The sequence below is a fragment of the Pinus tabuliformis genome, chromosome Q, assembly GCF_031772625.1.
Source record: "Pinus tabuliformis cultivar Carrire ecotype Pingquan chromosome Q, CPIR1, whole genome shotgun sequence".
In the NCBI taxonomy this organism is placed as follows: domain Eukaryota; kingdom Viridiplantae; phylum Streptophyta; class Pinopsida; order Pinales; family Pinaceae; genus Pinus; species Pinus tabuliformis.
The window spans coordinates 501,176,821-501,183,216 of NC_142296.1; positions in this window are offsets into that span (position 1 = coordinate 501,176,821).

Sequence of the window (6,396 nt, forward strand, 5' to 3'; positions counted from 1 at the left end):
GAGCGTACAAGTACGCAGGTATTATGAACTTGAGGTGCGTACACGCAGGTAAGAGTAAGAGAAAATGCAGAACCAGAGTTATATTGATTTTTAAAGGCTTTCTCTCTTTTTTGGAGTTTGACATGAGGAGCAGAGGTATAAGACTTGCCAAGGAGGACAGTATGGTTATTGATGGAGCCATACTGACTGAAAAGAGTCATGGTGACAAATTTTAGTGTAACATAAAGTTTGCATAGTGTCAGAGGACGATTATTCCATTTTCAGATCACTTGGTATCAGAGCAGGTTTTGACGAGATTACAAGTATGGGCAAAAGTTTGGAGCAAGTAAGGATCCAAGAACTGGAAGAGATAGCCTCATCTCTTCCAATTGAGAACATGGAACTAATAATATTGCTTGAGGTATCAGAGGATGAAAAGAAGAAGTTGCACCTAATGTTGTATAATTTCACTGAAGAGAAAACTAGGGAATGTTCAGCTACCGAAGCTTCTCCCAAGGTTCAATAAGTTTGCGTTCATGGGATGACTGGTGATTGCACCCTATGTCAGATGAAGAACCCTGCTTATGTGTTAAACCAAAAGAGTGGTTTTCTTAAATCTTCATATACCACTTCGTCTACAGAAAAGAAGGAGGAAACGAAAAAATATCAAGCGGATGACCAAGGGTCAAATGAGTTAAAAAGAACTTCATTTTCTACATCTTTTGGTAACAATGATGAAGAATATTTTGCAGCCTTCAAGAATCATACCAAAGGGATTAGTATGAAGTTTTTAACCAAGATGGGTTACAATGGAGAAGGGCTCAGAAATAATAGTCAAGGATCATCAATCCTATTGAATGAATGAGAAAACCTCGACATGAAGGATTGGGATATGTGCAAGAAGAAGTTGGAGAATGCTCCAAAACTACAAATTCAAGAAGTTCTTCAAGTGTGAAATTTGTAAAAGGACTCTTACAAGTTGAAGGAGCTTCACATCATGATGATGACATTGAATGCAATACATCTCCAAAGAGAGATCAACATTTCAAAGAAAGAACCAATTCAAGTTCTCCTCATCAATTGAATTCTCCTCACCAGTTTTGTAGTCCACAAGGCAATCATGAAAGGTATAGGCATCATGATTTTCCTGAATTTAAGAAGCATGAGAATTTAAATAAAACTTTGTGGAATATGTTCTTGTGTACTTTCTATCATTCATATGACCACTATGTAGCAAAATGCCAAGAAAGGAAAGCATTTCTCAAGTGAATAAACATGTCTAGTGGAGGTGAGACCAGGAAGAAAGATCCTCTTCCAGGGTCAAGGACATTTTTTTCCAAGAAACTATCACAAAAAGTTTTGTACTCATTGCAACATAAGTGGGAATTGGATCAAGAAGTGTTGGAAGCATTATCCACATCTTTATCCAAAGAAGGAAAAATAGGTCATGAAATCACCTGAGAATGACAAGGCAGATGAACGTGTGAGGCACACAATAACCATCCCAGCTGCAACTCCAGAAGAAATTGAAATGCAGAAAGAAAATTCCCTAGCTTGGTTGGGTAAGAAATGGTTAGACTATTCATCTAGTTAAGTACTACATTTCTTTTGTATTCGACATGTCGCATATCCCCACAATTGGGTATTTTGTAAAAGCGATGTTAAGAATAAATCACTTATATGCAACAATGTTTTTCTTTGGCATTTTAGACTATTTTGGATTATTGTTGAAAAAGTGTTTGAGAAATGAATCTATTTTATGAATGTAAAACTTTTTGAGTCCAAAATTTATTTTTGTGGGGAGCTATGATCTAGGTGGATCCTCAAATAGCTCAAAAATCAAAGTTCTTAGATTCATATGAAACCATGGTCAATGTGTATTTCTTTTCACTCTAATGTAGAAATTCCCACTGTAGATCACCAGATAATGCAATATACTAAAGCAAAATACTTGATATACTTCTACAAACAAACTTGCGGAAGCTTAATCGATTTTGAGCAAGATCAAATAGAACATATATAACAGAGAATGAGAAATCAATCACACATGAACGTAGAAGAATACTCTGGGGAAAGCCTCAGCTAAAAACACTGATCTTTGTATTGTCATACAAGTGGAAATATATCCAGATTACACAAACCTTTAGCTCACAAGCTATCCAGCTCTCAGTACAATCCCTCAATTCTGCTCATAGATTGAATAGACACAACATATGCCTTCCCTCAGTCCTCCAAGCCTCCTATTTCCTTGCACAGTTTCTCCTAGGTCCTCTGTCTGCCACCTATGTGAATTCACCTCTCACACAACTCACCAAACTCAGAAGTAATTGCACAATCTCCAAGGAATGAATTCCTTCTGCATGCAAGAGATATCCTCAATGGAATATTCCTACAACTGATAGTACACTGTCCCATCCTCTGATCTCAACTAGGTCTCTGACTGAACTAACATTCATCAGTTATTTATGAGAGAATATTTAGTTATCTGAAGTACACTAGTTACATGCATGCATGCATTAACTAACTGAACTCACGATCAGGTCCACAAACTATTGGAACTAATCTAACTGGACTTAACTCAGTTAACTGAGCTAACTAATTACAACTCAAAGTGCAACTCATCCTAGTCTCCTTAATTAAGGCATAACTTCCTCAATCAAAGGGATAACTGTTGCATGTCTTCACATAGACTTCATGTTTGATTTTCTCCAACTAATTAACTCAAGATGAATTAATTAATTATTTTTCAAACAAATTCTAAGATCAAATTCGAATTTTAATTCTCAATTTTATTTCAGGGACTAACTAAAATTGGAATGTATCCCGAAATGCTATTTATAGCAATGCTATTTTTAGCACTTCTATATTTAGCATTTCTTGTTGCTATTTTCAACGTCTAATTCCAATGCAGCTTGAATGGGCGGAAACAAACATCGTATGAAAAAGTTATGCAAGGTCAAAGTTTAGGTCCAAATAGGGAAAAAAGTCAAAAGTCAACAAGTCAAAGTCAATGGTCAATGCTCATTGTTTTGGTGGTCAACGCTTCCAATCAACATGGCGCCTTCAGGTTTCGACAAGTGTCATTGTATGGTTGGAAGATGTGGATCAGTGGAATTGAGTCACATGGCCCAATTCTGAGTTGCAACATGTCGCATCCTCATTGGTTAAACTTTTTATGTTTTGGTAGAATGTTGTTGGTAGGGTTCGAACCCATTACCTTCGACAATATAGTCAAGAGCTCCATCACTATGTCACCAGTTAGTTCTTATCCATATGAGCATCGGGTGCTATATAAAGTTTATGTGTATGCGCATTCGAGAGAGGATTCGGGTGTTAGCTCTGGCCCCTGGTCATCACACATCGCATGGGACCGGTGGCAAAGGAAATTCAGGAGAGGTGGGGACTAGCCCCAACCCCTGGTCATAGTTTCTTCCATATGACCTTGCACAGTACAAGAATTCTCTACCGAAGAGGGGCGGATTTTCAGCCCTAGCCCTTCGTGTTATGGGTGCCACAAGACCATAAGTAGGGCTTGGAGGAGAGAGCTAGAAAGTAGCTCTGGTCCTGGGTCATATGTGCACCCATATGCTCATGGTGTAGGGGAGAAGACAATGGGGTTGAGACTTGGCACTAACTCTAGGTTCCTCATGCACACCATATGACCAAGAGACGGAGTTAGGAGAAGGGTGTGGGAGGTTAGCCCCGACCCTTGGTTCTCAGCACAACATAGGACCATGCAGCACAGGAAATGGTGCTTTTGAAAAAAAATGGATTTCCCGTGGGATCGAACCGATGACCTCCCGCCGAAAATACATGCACCTTAATGCTAGCCCATCAGATTAGTTCTTACTATATATGGTAGGGAGGTTGTATTTAAAGTGTATCCATCATTAGTGTTATCACTAGGAACTATAGTTCATGTATATAAGGTTGTCCATAAGTTTTTATAAAGTCTTGAAGTCTTGTAAATAGGTTTATTAGTTTATGTCAATTTCAAATTTGAAATTCAAGAGTTGTGGATGAGAATTCGTGTAAAGGCAAGATCATTAGACACCCTCCATCATTGTTAGTTATGTCATGTCATGTCATTGGTACTTTGCGCAGTTTCGCAGCGCGGGTATGATGTCTTTGGTACTTGCGCAGTTTCGCAGCGCGGGTGTGATTGGTCAGTTTTGCTGCGAAATAATGTTTGCGTGTTTTCGTAGCGCTCTGTTTGTCAGCAATTTCGTAGCGCATCCTCTTAAATTTGAACTGCCCGCGCTACGAAATCGGAGTTTCAGGGTTTTTTGCAGCGTTTTTCTCTGAATGTCTAATCCGAGAGTAGTGAGTCACAAATCCGGTCATGATTGTCTTTTCACACCCTTTCTATGTCATGATTAGCCATTATTTTGCCATAAGGTCCGAAGTCATATAGTTGTGTGTCAGTTTGAAGGACGTTATAGGAGATGGTCATTTCATAATGAGTCCTTTATATCATATGAATGTTTTTGCTATATGAAAAGCCTGAGCTTTGTTTTAAACGGACTACTGCAAGCGAGCCTGCTCTCTACAGCTAAAGATTGTTTTCGCGCTGCAAACCACCATCATTCCCTTGTGTAAAAATACTTAAAGAAGCATGGAAAGAAAGGAGCACTGTTCTGGTAAATGTGTGAGAACAGAGCCGGAGGGGTTAGATGTAACTCTCAGGAATGAGGAGGTAGCAAAGGCATTTTGAAGTGCTGGTTGTTGGCGATTTTGTGAAAAATTAAAGGGTGGACATGCAGAAGTGACCAAGACATTTGCATTGAACTTCACTGGACTGAATTCGAAGGTGGCCATGTTGGAGTTTCCGGTGTCCCCTGAAGTCATTTCTACTGTCACAGAAATCCCGAGGGGTGGTCAAGAGTGGTTCAAGAATTTCAAGTTTGACATGGGTCCGTGTAAGGAGTTCTTGAAGGCACCTTATGTAGATGAAGATCTCACTAAAGCTGTCCCAAGGAGCTATCTAAAGGAGAATTATGTTATGCTATTGACATGTATCCAGAAGTACCTGACATGTGAGGGTAGGTACAACAAAGTTTACTCATACCACTTCAAGCTGCTGTTACACTTCACTGGTAAGAGTTCAATAGACATACCTTTTTACTTGTTCAGGAGTATTAGCAAGATGTGTGATAAGATTCAGTTAAAGAAAGATGCTTATGAAACATCTCTTTTTCATCATGGTCTGGTTAAATTGCTGGTGTTGGATAGCCTACATAAAATTGGTAAAGACTGGGATTCATTTGTGTTTATGGCCGGTTTCCCAAGTAAAACGGGCCTCACTCCATTACCTGTAAGAGAAAGAGAAGAAAGGAGTGAGGAAACTACTTTGGCTGAAATTAGGAGAGAAATAACAGACCATAAGAAGCCCAAAGCTAAAACAAAGAAATCAGAGAGGTCTGTAACAGTTAAAGAAACACCTGAAGCATCAATGAAGAAAACTCCTAAGCCAGCAGTTAAAGAGATACTTGAAGCATCAGTAGATAAAACTCCAAAATCATCTAGAGTATCTGAAAAGGAAACCCCTAAGTCATCTCCTAAGGAAACACCTCAGACATCAAAACAGAAGACTCACAAAAGAAAAGATGAAGCTAAATCCAGTGAAGTTGAAAGGGTTTCAAGGGTGAAAACTAGAGGCCAACTAAGCAAAGAAAAAGGAAAGTCAGTCCCTGTGGAAGAAAGTCCTATTTCAAAGGGTAGTTTAAATGACTTACTTGAAGCCATTGAATTGGAACAAGATCATCCAATCCAAATTGAACCACTTGAACTTGAGCAAGATCAATTGGTACCACCAATGCATATTGATCTAACACAATCCTCACCTGAAAGTTCTAAAAGGTCAAGGGCTTCTAAAAGGTTAAAGTTTGAAGAACCAAGTGAAGAATATGCCTTTAAACCACGCAGACCAGTGACTAGAAGGCAAATTAAAGAAGTGGAGAGAGCTTAGAAAGAGAAAGCACCTTCGGAAATGCCTAGGACAGAGGCACTTGAAATCTTCTCTGAAACAGTCCAAGCAGCTAAAAGCAAGAACAAGGATAATAAGGTTGTTATCAGTCAAAAGTGGAAATGTGATTGCCATTAAGAAACAAGCTGGAGCAAGTAAGGAAATACCTCAGGTTCAAAATGTTTTTAAAGAAAAGGCAGTAAGATATACAAGCTATAAGAAAGTTGTAATGAAAGGTAAAACAAGTTTGATCAGTCAAGCTAGCTCAGTATCTGATGCCTATGTATGGACAGTGCCAGCTCTGAAGCAGGCAAAGATTATGAAACAAATGAATGCAAGTCTAAGAGCAGAGAACAAGAAGTTGAAGGAAGAAGTCATCAGCCTGAAAGGGAAGCTAGACAAACTAGCTAAATGATCCAAGGAGGAATGTGCTTCCCAAATTTTGATATATT